Raw genomic sequence first — 16,266 nt, 5'->3', positions numbered from 1 at the left:
GCCTGCGGGCGGTCGGCAACAGGTTAAGACCGTTGGGTGGAAGTGACGTCTGACGTCGCTCGGGTCCTCCAAGGGCATAGAGTGGAGTGGGGGCCATTCTGCCCTCACTCGACTGGAAGGGGGGGCACCTCTCCCGCCGCCCATAAAAGTGATCCCGCTGCGAATCCGCCGCTGGGACCACTTTTATATGAAACAGGGCCGCCGGCCGTGTAGGAAAATGTTATGGCTGCTATCTGCTGCTATAACTCCGGTATTTAACGTCAAAGTAGCGACATAAATACACGGTGGGCGGTCCGGAAGTATTGCAAAAATGTAACACATTGCAGTTTACCAATCATTTGTTGTGACGGCTGCATTAGTTTTATTTTTTAGGTTTATTTTTTTTTTCACCTGATGTTCCTGCCAGTAACACACCTCCTGTCTTAGGGTGCCCCCACTCTGGATGGAGGAGCAATGGAATACAGCGTTATTGTCAGTCTAGGGGGAAAGGGAGTGTTAAATGAACTAGTAAATTTAGATGGACTTGACTAACAAATTAACCACTTCAGCTCCAGAAGGTTTTACCCCCCCTTCACGAACAGGACATTCATCACTGCGCTACTTTAACTGGTAATTACGCGGCCATGCAACACTGTACCCAAATTAAATTTATATCAATTTTTTTTTCTCAAAAATAGAGCTTTTTTTTGGTGGCATTTGATCACCTCTGGGATTTTTTTTTTTTATTATTATTATTATTATTATTATTATTATTATATAAAAATGAGAAAAGAAAAAAATAAATAAATAAATGAAAAACAATATTTTCTTTTTAAATTTTTTTTAATTTAATTTTTTTACCAGTAATGGCAGCGATCAGCGATTTTTGGCGACATTGCGACGGACAAATCTGACACGAAGTGACACTTTTTTTAAATTATTTTATTTATTTATTCAAAGAAAGACTGAGATATCAAATCCAATAACAGAAACAATGCAAATACCCTCATTTAACCGCCAACTATTAACATATATACATTGTATATAAGTGACACTTTTTTGGGGACCAGTGACACCAATACAATGATGGGATATTTTTATGGAATTTTTATTTTTTATTTTTTTTTAACTAGTAATGGCGGCGATCAGCGATTTTTTTTAGCAGGACTGTGACATTGCGGCAGAGAAATTGGACACCTAACTGACACTTTTGTCACTTTTTTGAGGACCAGTGACACTGCTAAAAAAATGCACTGTCACTGTACTAATGACACTGGCAGGTAAGGGGTTAACACCAGGGGCGATCTAAGGGTTCTTCCTAACTGTGTGGGGGGAGGGGCTTTGACTAGAGGAAGACAGAGATTCGTGTTCCTGCTTAGCAGAAACACAAGATCTCCATCTTCCCCTCTCACAGGGCAGTCTGCCTCTCTCGGGAACTATTGCCAGCTGCCGGACCCACTGATTGGCTCCCGCTGTGTCCAATCACAGTGGGAGTGGGTCGTGGGTGGCGTGCATGCGGGCCCCAGACCCGGAAATTAAAATGACGTACAGGTATGTGATTTTGCACCGCAGAGCCGCCCTGTCACAGTATATGTACGCGGGGTGGTCTGGAAGCAGTTAAAAAGTAACAGTTATGTTGAGAAAAAAAATGTTTCCCTCTCTGTACATTGTGGGAATTTTAAGAAACTTTGTTGAAGATTCCTCCCTTTTGTTATTCTGGAGAAATAGCTGTTTGTTTCTCTGAGAATCTAATGGGAGTGATTTATAATTATCAATCAGCTGCTGCACCTGCAGGGCTCTAATGAGGAAAATGGCTGGGTCTGCACTCCTTTAGATGTGATACATCTTCACCGACACTTTACAGGTCCAAGACTGTGAGACCAATCACAAAGCACAGCGCAGCTCGTGCATGCTCAGATTGAACTTTGCTCGTGCATGCTCGGTTTGAACTTTGCTCGTGCATGCTCGGTTTGAACTTTGCTCGTGCATGCTCGGTTTGAACTTTGCTCGTGCATGCTCGGTTTGAACTTTGCTCGTGCATGCTCGGTTTGAACTTTGCTCGTGCATGCTCAGATTGAACTTTGCTCGTGCATGCTCGGTTTGAACTTTGCTCGTGCATGCTCGGTTTGAACTTTGCTCGTGCATGCTCGGTTTGAACTTTGCTCGTGCATGCTCGGTTTGAACTTTGCTCGTGCATGCTCGGTTTGAACTTTGCTCGTGCATGCTCGGTTTGAACTTTGCTCGTGCATGCTCGGTTTGAACTTTGCTCGTGCATGCTCAGTTTGAACTTTGCTCGTGCATGCTCAGTTTGAACTTTGCTCGTGCATGCTCGGTGTGAACTTTGCTCGTGCATGCTCGGTGTGAACTTTGCTTGTGCATCCTCAGTTTGAACTTTGCTCGTGCATGCTCAGTTTGAACTTTGCTCGTGTATGCTCGGTTTGAACTTTGCTCATGCATGCTCGGTTTGAACTTTGCTCATGCATGCTCGGTTTGAACTTTGCTCGTGCATGCTCAGTTTGAACTTTGCTCGTGCATGCTCGGTTTGAACTTTGCTCGTGCATGCTCAGTTTGAACTTTGCTCGTGCATGCTCAGTTTGAACTTTGTTCGTGCATGCTCGGTTTGAACTTTGCTCGTGCATGCTCGGTTTGAACTTTGCTCGTGCATGCTCGGTTTGAACTTTGCTCGTGCATGCTTGGTTTGAACTTTGTTCGTGCATGCTCAGTTTGAACTTTGCTCGTGCATGCTCGGTTTGAACTTTGCTCGTGCATGCTCAGTTTGAACGTTGCTCGTGCATGCTCGGTTTGAACTTTGCTCGTGCATGCTCGGTTTGAACTTTGCTCGTGCATGCTCGGTTTGAACTTTGCTCGTGCATGCTCAGTTTGAACTTTGCTCGTGCATGCTCAGTTTGAACTTTGCTCGTGCACGCTCGGTTTGAACTTTGCTCGTGCATGCTCAGTTTGAACTTTGTTCGTGCATGCTCGGTTTGAACTTTGCTCGTGCATGCTCAGTTTGAACTTTGCTCGTGCATGCTCAGTTTGAACTTTGCTCGTGCATGCTCAGTTTGAACTTTGCTCGTGCATGCTCAGTTTGAACTTTGCTCGTGCATGCTCAGTTTGAACTTTGCTCGTGCATGCTCAGTTTGAACTTTGCTCGTGCACGCTCGGTTTGAACTTTGCTCGTGCATGCTCAGTTTGAACTTTGTTCGTGCATGCTCGGTTTGAACTTTGCTCGTGCATGCTCAGTTTGAACTTTGCTCGTGCATGCTCAGTTTGAACTTTGCTCGTGCATGCTCAGTTTGAACTTTGCTCGTGCATGCTCAGTTTGAACTTTGCTCGTGCATGCTCAGTTTGAACTTTGCTCGTGCATGCTCGGTTTGAACTTTGCTCGTGCATGCTCGGTTTGAACTTTGCTCGTGCATGCTCGGTTTGAACTTTGCTCGTGCATGCTCGGTTTGAACTTTGCTCGTGCATGCTCGGTTTGAACTTTGCTCGTGCATGCTCGGTTTGAACTTTGCTCGTGCATGCTCGGTTTGAACTTTGCTCGTGCATGCTCGGTTTGAACTTTGCTCGTGCATGCTCGGTTTGAACTTTGCTCGTGCATGCTCAGTTTGAACTTTGCTCGTGCATGCTCAGTTTGAACTTTGCTCGTGCATGCTCGGTGTGAACTTTGCTCGTGCATGCTCGGTGTGAACTTTGCTCGTGCATCCTCAGTTTGAACTTTGCTCGTGCATGCTCAGTTTGAACTTTGCTCGTGTATGCTCGGTTTGAACTTTGCTCATGCATGCTCGGTTTGAACTTTGCTCATGCATGCTCGGTTTGAACTTTGCTTGTGCATGCTCAGTTTGAAGTAACATTTTTTTCTGAGATCATTTTCCTCTTCAGATCAGTCAGAAGGCGCGCAGATTGTTTATGATGGTTTCCTGCGCATTTTTGCTTTCTTAGTAAATAGCCCCCCTCTGATTTACTTACATGATATCCTCCAGGCCGGCGCACTGACTTCTGCGAGTTATTGATGTGTTTGGAACGCCCAGACCAATCCGTCCGCCAGACTGGAGATGTTTTCAGAGCGATTACATAAAAATATTGATTACTTTTCACAGAAAGTAAATGGAAAGTCGTGGCGTTATATAAGAGAGCGCAGCCGTCACGTATCTATAGGCCGCCTGAACCCCCCACCCAAAAATCAATCAGAAGAAATTGGCTTAAAACGTGTTTTTCTCCATATTGGCAGTAGAGGAATAAATGAGTTTTCTAGATAATTCTCTAATTCTTACTTCATATAAATGTTATTATTATATAGGATTTACAGTGCCTTGCGAAAGTATTCGGCCCCTTTGAACTTTGCGACCTTTTGCCACATTTCAGGCTTCAAACATAAAGATATAAAACTGTAATTTTTTGTGAAGAATCAACAACAAGTGGGACACAATCATGAAGTGGAGCGAAATTTATTGGATATTTCAAACTTTTTTAACAAATAAAAAACTGAAAAATTGGGCGTGCAAAATTATTCATCCCCCTTAAGTTAATACTTTGTAGCGCCACCTTTTGCTGCGATTACAGCTGTAAGTCACTTGGGGTATGTCTCTATCCGTTTTGCACATCGAGAGACTGAAATTTTTGCCCATTCCTCCTTGCAAAACAGCTCGAGCTCAGTGAGGTTGGATGGAGAGCGTTTGTGAACAGCAGTTTTCAGTTCTTTCCACAGATTCTCGATTGGATTCAGGTCTGGACTTTGACTTGGCCATTCTAACACCTGGATATGTTTATTTGTGAACCATTCCATTGTAGATTTTGCTTTATGTTTTGGATCATTGTCTTGTTGGAAGACAAATCTCCGTCCCAGTCTCAGGTCTTTTGCAGACTCCATCAGGTTTTCTTCCAGAATGGTCCTGTATTTGGCTCCATCCATCTTCCCATCAATTTTAACCATCTTCCCTGTCCCTACTGAAGAAAAGCAGGCCCAAACCATGATGCTGCCACCACCATATTTGACAGTGGGGACGGTGTGTTCAGGGTGATGAGCTGTGTTGTTTTTACACCAAACATAACGTTTTGCATTGTTGCCAAAAAGTTTGATTTTGGTTTCATCTGAGCAGAGCCCCTTCTTCCACATGTTTGGTGTCTCCCAGGTGGCTTGTGGCAAACTTTAAACGACACTTTTTATGGATATCTTTAAGAAATGGCTTTCTTCTTGCCACTCTTCCATAAAGGGCAGATTTGTGCAGTATACGACTGATTGTTGTCCTATGGACAGAGTCTCCCACCTCAGCTGTAGATCTCTGCAGTTCATCCAGAGTGATCATGGGCCTCTTGGCTGCATCTCTGATCAGTCTTCTCCTTGTATGAGCTGAAAGTTTAGAGGGACGGCCAGGTCTTCGTAGATTTGCAGTGGTCTGATACTCCTTCCATTTCAATATTATCGCTTGCACAGTGCTCCTTGGGATGTTTAAAGCTTGGGAAATCTTTTTGTATCCAAATCCGGCTTTAAACTTCTCCACAACAGTATCTCTGACCTGCCTGGTGTGTTCCTTGTTCTTCATGATGTTCTCTGCACTTTAAACGGACCTCTGAGACTATCACAGTGCAGGTGCATTTATACAGAGACTTGATTACACACAGGTGGATTCTATTTATCATCATTAGTCATTTAGGTCAACATTGGATCATTCAGAGATCCTCACTGAACTTCTGGAGAGAGTTTGCTGCACTGAAAGTAAAGGGGCTGAATAATTTTGCACGCCCAATTTTTTGGTTTTTTATTTGTTAACAAAGTTTGAAATATCCAATAAATTTCATTCCACTTCATAATTGTGTCCCACTTGTTGTTGATTCTTCACAAAAAATTACAGTTTTATATCTTTATGTTTGAAGCCTGAAATGTGGCAAAAGGTCGCAAAGTTCAAGGGGGCCGAATACTTTCGCAAGGCACTGTATATTATCATTTTATTATTAAATAATAATTATTATTATTATTATACAGGATTTATATTATTATCATAATTATTCTTTTTTTTTTTTATTATTAAGGATGTATATAAATAGTTTGTGCAAAGCTCTACAGTATAAAGTGTGTGACGCTGTACCCAAATAAAATTGATGTCCTTTTTTTCCCACAAATAGAACTTTCTTTTGGTGGTATTTAATCACCTCTGCTATTTTTAATTTTTGGAAAATAGAGCGACAATTTTAAAAACAAAAGCAATATTTTTCACATTCTGATATACAACATTCCCAAAAAAAAAAAAAATGTTTAAATCAAAATTTTTTAACATTTTAGGCCAATTTGTTTTCTGCTACATATTTTTGGTAAAATGGCGGCAATCTGCGATTTTTGTCATTTTTGACACTTTTGGGGGGGGTACCAGTGACATTACTACAGTAATCAGTGCACTGTTAATGTAATAATGCCATTGACAGGGAAGGGGTTAACAGCGATGGTGATCAAAGGGTTAAATGTGACCCTAGGGGAGTGATTCAAACTGTGGGGGGGGCGTGGCTTGTGAGATGACCATAGAGACATGCAATCCTATATAGCAGGATCACATAGTCTCTGTGATCATCTCAGGGAGAAGGACAGACGGCTGTGTTTACATCATCCGTCCGTCCTTCTCTGTCAGTGGGGAGCGATCGCTGGTGTCAGGCAGCAATCGGAGCCGCCGGTCACACACGCTGGCTCCCCGGTTGACGATCGGGGTGGGAGAGCACCGCCGGCGGCGCACGCTCGCCCCCTAGCCTCCTGAGAGCGAGCGACGTAGAGCTACGTCGCTTTGTCCAGGATCGTTGGGCAGTCATCAAGTGGTTAATGACCTCACATTGTTTCTGTCCAGATGGCTAGATAATTAGTTCAGGTTAGTTCTATTTCTGTATACAATTTTATCTGCATATGATAATGTAATCAGGCAGAGGGGAGGGATTGTGAACACTGTATGGGAGAGACTGAGTGTAAAACTCTGTTTTTATTGGATTGTGAATTTCATGTCCTGTTCCCCACAAGGTCCACCTGGGCAGTAACCTTCTGGGAGAAAACAGTATAAAAGAGCAGCTGTACCATTAAACCTTGAGTTCTACTTCACCCTCAATCTGGAGTCATGTTTCTTATTGGGGGAATCTGCTACAAGGGATTGCTATGGTCTTCATACTCCCTTGGATAATTACTAAGCTCTTGTAAGAGCTTGTTCCTGTTCCTGCTTCACTCTCTGGGGAAAGAGAGGTTCACCCACTGGAACCTGGAGCCTTGTCATAGGTCCAAGGTGGGTAGGAGACGGCGAGACCCCAATCAAATTTGCGGCGGTTCGTGGGGTCTGCAGTGGTTATGGTGTTTGGTGGAGTGCTTGGAGCCCTCGGGAAACACTAGGAGCATCTGTCAACTGAGGTACCCAGTCGGGGTGCCAGGTGATCCGTTACAATAATTATAATAAGAAAAATTATGATCATATAGCAAAGGTCCATAAAGACATGGATGAGTGAGTTTGGGTTGAAGGAACTTGACTGCCCTGCACAGAGTCCTGACCAAAACCCGATAGAACACCTTTAGGATGAATTAGAGCGGAGACTTCAAGCCAGGCCTTCTCATCCAACATCAGTGCCTGACCTCCCAAATGGGCTTCTGGAAGAATGGTCAAACATTCCCATAGACACACTGAGTCCTAAACCTTGTATACGGCCTTCCCAGAAGAGTTGAAGCTGTTATAGCTGCAAAGGGTGGGCCAACTCAATATTGAACCCTACGGACTAAGACTGGGATGCCATTAAAGTTCATGTGTGTGTAAAGGCAGGCGTCCCAATACTTTTGACAATAAAGTACTGTATATGACAGTCTTTTGGTTGATGACCACCAAAACCAGCTGTTTTCTTTTTTTCCCTCCTTATTGCCTGCTTTATTCTTTGAATCCCAGTGGATTTAGAGAAGTTCTGACACAACAGTGCAGAGGTTGCCAATCCGTGACGTGAATTGTGGAGGAGTCAGACAAGACCTTCTGACATGTAAAGTCAACATGTCATGAATCTTCTAATTAACGTCCATCACATCCCATCCCCGGTACACTAAGGAATTCCCTTCAATCACTCCATGTAAGACCCCGGGGGCGGGAAGTGTCAGCACTGATACTTGTCACAAAGCCTAAGATTTATATTGAAAATAATTGTCAATCAAATGACAATCTCAAATCCCAAGAAAAACATTGTTTGGTCTGGAATATTTGTATGATGATTCCTTGTAACACATATGTCATACACTGCACTCTGAAAACAACACACCCTTAACCCTGAACTCTGTATATAGTGCACCCCTAAACTCTTCACTCTGTACACAAAACACCCTGAACCCTGCACTCTGTACATAGCACACCCCTAAACCCTGCACTCTGTACAAAACACATCCTGAACCCTGCACATAGCATAACCCTAAAGTCTGCACTCTGTACACAACACACCCTGAACACTGCACTCTGTATATAGTGCACCCCTAAAATCTACACTCTGTACACAACCTGAACCCTGCACTCTGTACATAGCGCACCCCTAAACCCTGCACTCTATACACAACACACCCCTAAACCCTGCATTCTGTACATAGTGCACCCCTGAACTCTGTAAGTAGAGTACTACTAAACCCTGCACTCTGTACATAGTGCACCCCTAAACCCTGCACTTTGTACACAGCAAACCCCTAAACCCTGCACTCTGTACGTAGTGCACCCCTGAACTCTGTACATAGAGCACTACTAAACCCTGCACTCTGTACGTAGTGCACCCCTGAACTCTGCACTCTGTACACAGCACATTCCTGAACCCTGCACTGTTTATATACCGCACTCCTAAACCCTGCACGATGTACACAACACACCTAGAATCCTGCACTCTGTACACGTGCACAACACACCCTGAACCCTGCACTCTGTATATAGCGCACCCCTGAACTCTGTATGTAGAGCACTGCTAAACTATGCACTCTGTAAACAACACACTCTGAACTCTGTTCACAGTGCACCCCTGAACTCTACACTCTGTACACAGCACACTCCTGAACTCTGTACACAGCACACTCCTGAACTCTGTACACAGCACACTCCTGCACTCTGTACACAGCACACTCCTGAACTCTGTACACAGCACACCCCTGAACTCTGTACACAGCACACCCCTGAACTCTGTACACAGCACACTCCTGAACTCTGCACTCTGTACACAACACGCCCCTGAGCTCTGCCCTCTGTACATAGTACATCCCTGAACTCTGTACACAGCACACTCCTGAACTCTGTACACAGCACACTCCTGAACTCTGCACTCTGTACACAGCACACTCCTGAACTCTGCACTCTGTACACAACACGCCCCTGAGCTCTGCCCTCTGTACATAGTACATCCCTGAACTCTGTACACAGCACACTCCTGAACTCTGCACTCTGTACACAGCACACTCCTGAACTCTGCACTCTGTACACAACACGGCCCTGAGCTCTGCCCTCTGTACATAGTACATCCCTGAACTCTGTACACAGCACACTCCTGAACTCTGCACTCTGTACACAGCACACTCCTGAACTCTGCACTCTGTACACAGCATGCCCCTATGCTCTGCACTGTGTACATAGTACATCCCTGAACTCTGCACTCTGTACACAGCATGCCCCTGGACTCTGCACTCTGTACATAGTACATCCCTGAACTCTGCATTCTATACACCGCTCACTTCTGAACTCTGGACTTTGCACACAGTCCAACCCTGAACCCTGCACTCTGTACTCAGTGCACCCCTGAGTTCTGCAAAACACTCCTGAACCTTGCACTCTGTTGGTAGTGCACCCCTTAACCCTGTATTCTATACATAGTTCCCCCCGATACTCTGTACTTTGTACACAGTACACCACTATACGCTGTACTCTGTACGTAGTGCACCTTAGAACCCTGCACTCTGTATGTAGTGCAGCTCTAATCTCTGCACTCTGTACATAGCACAGAGGAAGGAGATCTGCACCATATGGGATGATTAGGGTGTGCCCACCCTGTGCGCATGCCTAAGATAAAGTTCACATTAGGTTTCTGAATGATCACAGTGAGCGATCTGTACCAATCACTCCTGTGTTCATTCTTAACAATGTTTAACTGTATTTAAAATGCTTCAGTTTGTGAACGAACAGGAAGCCGCTCAGCACAGAGCACTTCCCATTCATTCATTGTCCAATGCAGCTGAGGCTGCAGAGAAAGGGACTGGGGAATCTCTGTCCTCAGTCCCTTTCTCTGTCTCAAAAATGGGACATCCCATTTAACCCCCCCCCCCCCCCACGGGGCTCCTAAAAAAAATTGTAAAAAAATTATAAGAAATAATATTGTAAAAAAAAATGAAAAATTCAACTGTAAGAAATAAAAAAAAAATTAAATAAATAAACTACTGACACCATCCACTGCCCTACTGACGACCAATCTCTGCTCTACTGACACCGTCCACTGCTCTAATGATATACATGCATGTGTGTTTGTGCTGAGGAGTACACACCCTAATGCAATACCCACTACTGTACTCTATAATGTTAGACATAGTTAGTCAGGTTGAAAAAAGACACAAGTCCATCCGGCTCAACCAATAAAAAAAAAAAAAAAACAGTAAAGAAAACCCAACCATACAATCCCATATACACAATCTTATATCTGCTATGAATTCCCCCAGATCCTTTTCCACTATGGATTCCCCCAGATCCTTTTCCGCTATGGATTCCCCCAGATCCTTTTCCGCTATGGATTCCCCCAGATCCTTTTCCGCTATGGATTCCCCCAGATCCTTCTCCGCTATGGATTCCCCCAGATCCTTCTCCGCTATGGATTCCCCCAGATCCTTCTCCATTATGGATTCCCCCAGATCCTTCTCCGCTGTGGATTCCCCCAGATCCTTCTCTGCTATGGATTCCCCCAGATCCTTCCAGGGCTGGACTGGGGATAAAAACCAGCCCTGGAAATAATTTCATACCAGCCCCATAACATTATTATACCAGCCCAACAGCTTAACGTCACCTCACCCTGTTTTCAGGTGATCATAGATTGTATTACATCCCCATCTATAAAAGAGATATGGAGCGCATAACGCTCGTCACTAAGATTCCCAATATACCCTCTGTATCCCCTTCCAGTAAACGTTCATACTAGTGATCGACCGATATAGGTTTTTCGTTGCCAATACCGATCTTTTAGCCAATGCATATCGGTATCGGATGATATTTTTGTACATTTAAAATGTTTTATTTTTTTTTTTTTTTAAAAGTACTTTTGTGGAGGAATCTGGGAGAGGAGGAACCCCTCCTCTGCACTTAAATCATTCAAAACGCCAAGTTTGGCTGTTTTGAATGCCGTCATTTTTTTTAATCTGGCGCCAGACAGTACCCAGAAGTGATATTACGCATGACATCACTTCCGGGGTTTTGCGTGGAGACCCAATCAGAGCCGAATGTGGCTTTGATCGGGTATTCGACAGCCGTGCAGGCTGGTTGCCCAGGTCTCCCAGTGGGACAGGAGACCCGGACGAGCCGTGGAAGGCTCCCCTCCCGCTCCTTGTAACGACAGCCGAGTGGCTTCTCAGCATCGGTTGTCATTATAAACAGCTGACCGTCGGCTATGGACGCCGGTACCGGGGTGACGCCTCAAGCTGCAGGCATCACTCCGGTAAACGCACTTTCCCGAAATATCGGCAATATTGGCCACCTCCGATATATCGGGGAAAGTGCATATCTTTGCTGATAATCGTGTCTAACGTAGCACTGAGTCTCTAAAGCAGGGGTAGGCAACCTATAAAAGATGGAGATCTACCTGAACAACATTGAAGAGATCAAAGATCACCGGGGTGCAGAGCTACCTTTTTTAGAATCCCCTTTTTATCATTTATTTTTTTTCAAATTAACTAGCAAATCCATAATAAAAATTAAAGGTGGCATAAAGAAAACCCTGAAAAAACGACTAAAACTAATGTCACTGTAAAAATATAAACTTAGCCTACCTTAAAAGTTAGCTTCAGTGAAAATCTCGTCATTCACTTTCATTCACATTTTTTTTGTCTAGTCTGGGGGGGTAATTGGTTGCCCCCACAAGTCAGATGCCGGAGTCCATCATGAAGGCAGAACATCTGGTACTGCAAGCGGATTTTCTTGATTAGTTTCAAGCCTGGCTATGTGCTCTGATTTCTGGCCAGTGTCAGTAGTATGTAGGGTAGTGTACAGAGGTCAGTAGTATGTAGGGCAGTGTACAGAGGTCAGTAGTATGTAGGGTAGTGTACAGAGGTCAGTAGTATGTAGGGCAGTGTACAGAGGTCAGTAGTATGTAGGGCAGTGTACAGAGGTCAGTAGTATGTAGGGCAGTGTACAGAGGTCAGTAGTATGTAGGGCAGTGTACAGAGGTCAGTAGGATGTAGGGCAGTGTACAGAGGTCAGTAGGATGTAGGGCAGTGTGCAGAGGTCAGTAGTATGTAGGGCAGTGTACAGAGGTCAGTAGGATGTAGGGCAGTGTACAGAGGTCAGTAGTATGTAGGGCAGAGTACAGAGGTCAGTAGGATGTAGGACAGTGTACAGAGGTCAGTAGTATGTAGGGCAGAGTACAGAGGTCAGTAGTATGTAGGGCAGGGCACAGAGGTCAGTAGTATGTAGGGCAGTGTACAGAGGTCAGTAGGATGTAGAGCAGTGTACAGGGGTCAGTAGGATGTAGGGCAGTGTGCAGAGGTCAGTAGTATGTAGGACAGTGTACAGAGGTCAGTAGTATGTAGGACAGTGTACAGAGGTCAGTAGTATGTAGGGCAGTGTACAGAGGTCAGTAGTATGTAGGGCAGAGTACAGAGGTCAGTAGTATGTAGGGCAGTGCACAGAGGTCAGTAGTATGTAGGGCAGTGTACAGAGGTCAGTAGTATGTAGGGCAGAGTACAGAGGTCAGTAGTATGTAGGGCAGGGCACAGAGGTCAGTAGTATGTAGGGCAGTGTACAGGGGTCAGTAGTATGTAGGGGAGTGTACAGAGGTAGCATATAGGGCAGTGTACAGAGGTCATCAGTATGTAGGGCTGGGGTAAGGGGGCACAGTACTACGGGATCAGAAGGGCACCGTGCAGGGGGGGGGGTCAGGAGGGCAGGGTATTGGGGGGTCAGGATGGCTGGAGTGTCAAGAGGGCATGGCACCGGGGGGACAGGAGGATATGGTATTGGGGGGATCAGGAGGGCTGGGGTGTCAAAAGGGCATGGTGCTATGGTGTCAGAAGGTCATGGGGCTGGGGGTCAGGAGAGCATGGCACTGGGGTTCAGGAGGGCATGGTGCTGGGTGTTCAGGAGGGCATGGCTTTGGGGGGGGTCAGGAGTGCATGGCACTGAGAGTTCAGGAGGGCATGGCGCTGGGAGTTCAGGAGGGCATGGCGCTGGGAGTTCAGGAGGGCATGGCGCTGGGAGTTCAGGAGGGCATGGCACTGGGGTTCAGGAGGGCATGACACTGGGGTTCAGGAGGGCATGAGGCTGGGGGTCAGGAAGGTATGGCGCTGGGGGTCAGGAGGGCATGGCAGGGGGAGCTCAGGAGAGCATGGCCCTGGGGTTCAGGAGAGAAAGGCGCTGGGGGTCAGGAGGGCATGGCGCTGGGGGATAGGAGGGCATGGCGCTGGGGGTCAGGAGGGCATGGCGCTGGGGGTTAGGAGGGCATGGCGCTGGGGGTTCAGGAGGGCATGGCGCTGGGTGTTCAGGAGAACATGGCGCTGGGGGTAGGGAGGGCATGGTGCTGGGGGTCAGTAGCATGGCACTGGGGGTTCAGGTGGGGCATGGCGCTGGGGGTCTGGAGGGGATGGCACTGGGGTTCAGGAGGGCATGGGTATGGCACTGGGGGTTCAGGTGGGGCATGGCGCCGGGGGTCTGGAGGGGATGGCACTGGGGTTCAGGAGGGCATGGCACTGGGTGTTCAGGTGGGGCATGGCGCCGGGGGGTCTGGAGGGGATGGCACTGGGGTTCAGGAGGGCATGGGTATGGCACTGGGGGTTCAGGTGGGGCATGGCGCCAGGGGTCTGGAGGGGATGGCACTGGGGTTCAGGAGGGCATGGGTATGGCACTGGGGGTTTAGGTGGGGCATGGCGCCGGGGGTCTGGAGGGGATGGCACTGGGGTTCAGGAGGGCATGGGTATGGCACTGGGGGTTTAGGTGGGGCGTGGCGCCGGGGGTCTGGAGGGGATGGCACTGGGGTTCAGGAGGGCATGGGTATGGCACTGGGGGTTTAGGTGGGGCATGGCGCCGGGGGTCTGGAGGTGATGGCACTGGGGTTCAGGAGGGCTGGGGTGTTAGCAGGGCACAGATGTCTTTTACTGCAGAGTGGGGTTGGGGTAAAGAAGGTGCAGTGGCAAACCCACATGACATATCTTGGCTCTGAGTCCTGTGTTGCCTTCCCACCTGGCATCACCCAAAAACCCTTAGGATCGGGGAGGAGGGACTGTGGGGATGAGTGCAGAGGGAGGGATCATAATCGGCGTGCCCGCGACAGTTACCAGTCGGGTCGCACTCGCAGCCTCGCCCGCACGCTCAGCCAGCCTCCCTCCACTGACTCAGCTAGTCAATTTTCCCGCCGCTGAGCCGCCCCGCCCCCGTGACCGTCCCGCCCCCGTGACCATCGGCGTCCTGACGGCTCACAGCGGCTGACGTCACACGAGTGGACCCCAGTGATTAAAGCGGCGCTGCGGCGGCCCTTAAAGCGGCGATGCGGCTGCGCCGGCCTTAAAGCGGCGATGCGGCTGCGCCGGCCCTTAAAGCGGCGATGCGGCTGCGGCGGCCCTTAAAGCGGCCCCAGGGCCAGCGGCCCACCGGGAAACCTCCCGGTATCCCGCTAGGACAGTCCGGCCCTGGATCTTTCTCCGCTATGGATTGCCCCAGATCCTTCTCCGCTATGGATTCCCCAGATCCTTCTCCACTATGGATTCCCCTAGATCCTTCTCCACTATGGATTCCCCCAGATCCTTCTCCGCTATAGATTCCCCTAGATCCTTCTCCACTATGGATTCCCCTAGATCCTTCTCCATTATGGATTCCCCCAGATCCTTCTCCATTATGGATTCCCCCAGATCCTTCTCCGCTATGGATTCCCCAGTTCTACTCCCCCTTGTATGTATGATGCATGCATATTCTTACCCCTAAGTGCAGAACTTTACAATTATCAACATTAAACCTCATTTGCCACATAGTTGCCCAATAATACATCAGTTTTAGATTGGCAACACACACTTTTGCTCTGTTATAGTGATATCCACGGCTATGTTTAAATGAGCGTTTGTAATTGTGTTACACGTCTTTGAAAAAAATAAAATACAATTATTGGAAATGAAAAACAGTTCCTGTTGATTGAGAGAGATTAGTTCCACTTTAACCCGAATAACCGTATGTAGTCGCCTAATTAATAAAACGCAAAAAAAAAATCACCTTTCTGTGGCAGGAATGAATATATCTGGATTCATTAAATTCTGCTGTGGATCAGTAGAACCCAATGAGCCAGAAAGTTGATGTAAGACGTTCCTGGCACGGATGGAAGGTTTTAATTCCAGTGTCTATTTATTGTAATAAATGTTTGTAGAACATAATTCCACTTACATAAGGATCGCTGCGCCTTTCTCTCTAGATATAAAAATACTGAAATGGAATGGTTGGGTCTTTGGGAAGTTCTTCATAGTTGTGACTTTCCCATGGGACTCCAACTCTGAGTGGAAGAAGTGTAGTAAAAACGTATAACCCTGTGTACTCATAGAGCACATAGCCAAAATAATACTCGCAGCAGGAGTAGTAAATTTATTTTTCTAAAAATATTGCAAAATTTGCGATTCATACCAGATAGAGTGTGCCAAGGTCAAAGATCCAGTTTTTTTTTCTTTTCGATCCTTTGGAGGTGTAACAGATCCCCAATACTTGGACCAAGTATTTCTGTCTTAGGTCTCCAGAATCTCACGTGATGCAGTGACCTGGCCCCTCAATTCCCCCCCAAACATCAGCCTAAGCTCAATGAAGGGTAAAACAAAAGACACTTTATTCAACAACTCACTTCCAATATATACAGTCTCATGTGTTTGATTTCATTATCATATGCAAATGCAATTGTGTACAGAACGTAGTCAACATACCTTGGTCATCTGGAAAGAGACAATAGGTGAATGAGACTGCAACATTATCATAATTAACACAACAAACAACAAGCCCAAAACAAAGCCGAATATACATTCCTAGAAGTGTGAACACACTCCACCTCTTAACAGATGAAAGCAGAAGACATCGGCTCTCAGACTGCCAGTCTCCATTTTCAACA

The 16,266-nt window shown here is 46.5% G+C and overlaps 1 protein-coding gene across 1 annotated transcript in view; it reads left to right on the top strand.

Moving 5' to 3' along the window:
- Positions 1 to 16,266, top strand: part of LOC309554377 (prolactin-releasing peptide receptor-like) — a 74,990-nt gene that overhangs the window by 41,347 nt on the left and 17,377 nt on the right. The window lies entirely within an intron of this gene.

Source organism: Pelophylax lessonae (assembly GCF_965119305.1).
Source record: "Pelophylax lessonae genome assembly, chromosome: 4".
Lineage (NCBI taxonomy): Eukaryota > Metazoa > Chordata > Amphibia > Anura > Ranidae > Pelophylax > Pelophylax lessonae.
This window is presented reverse-complemented; position numbering and strand designations above follow the sequence as displayed.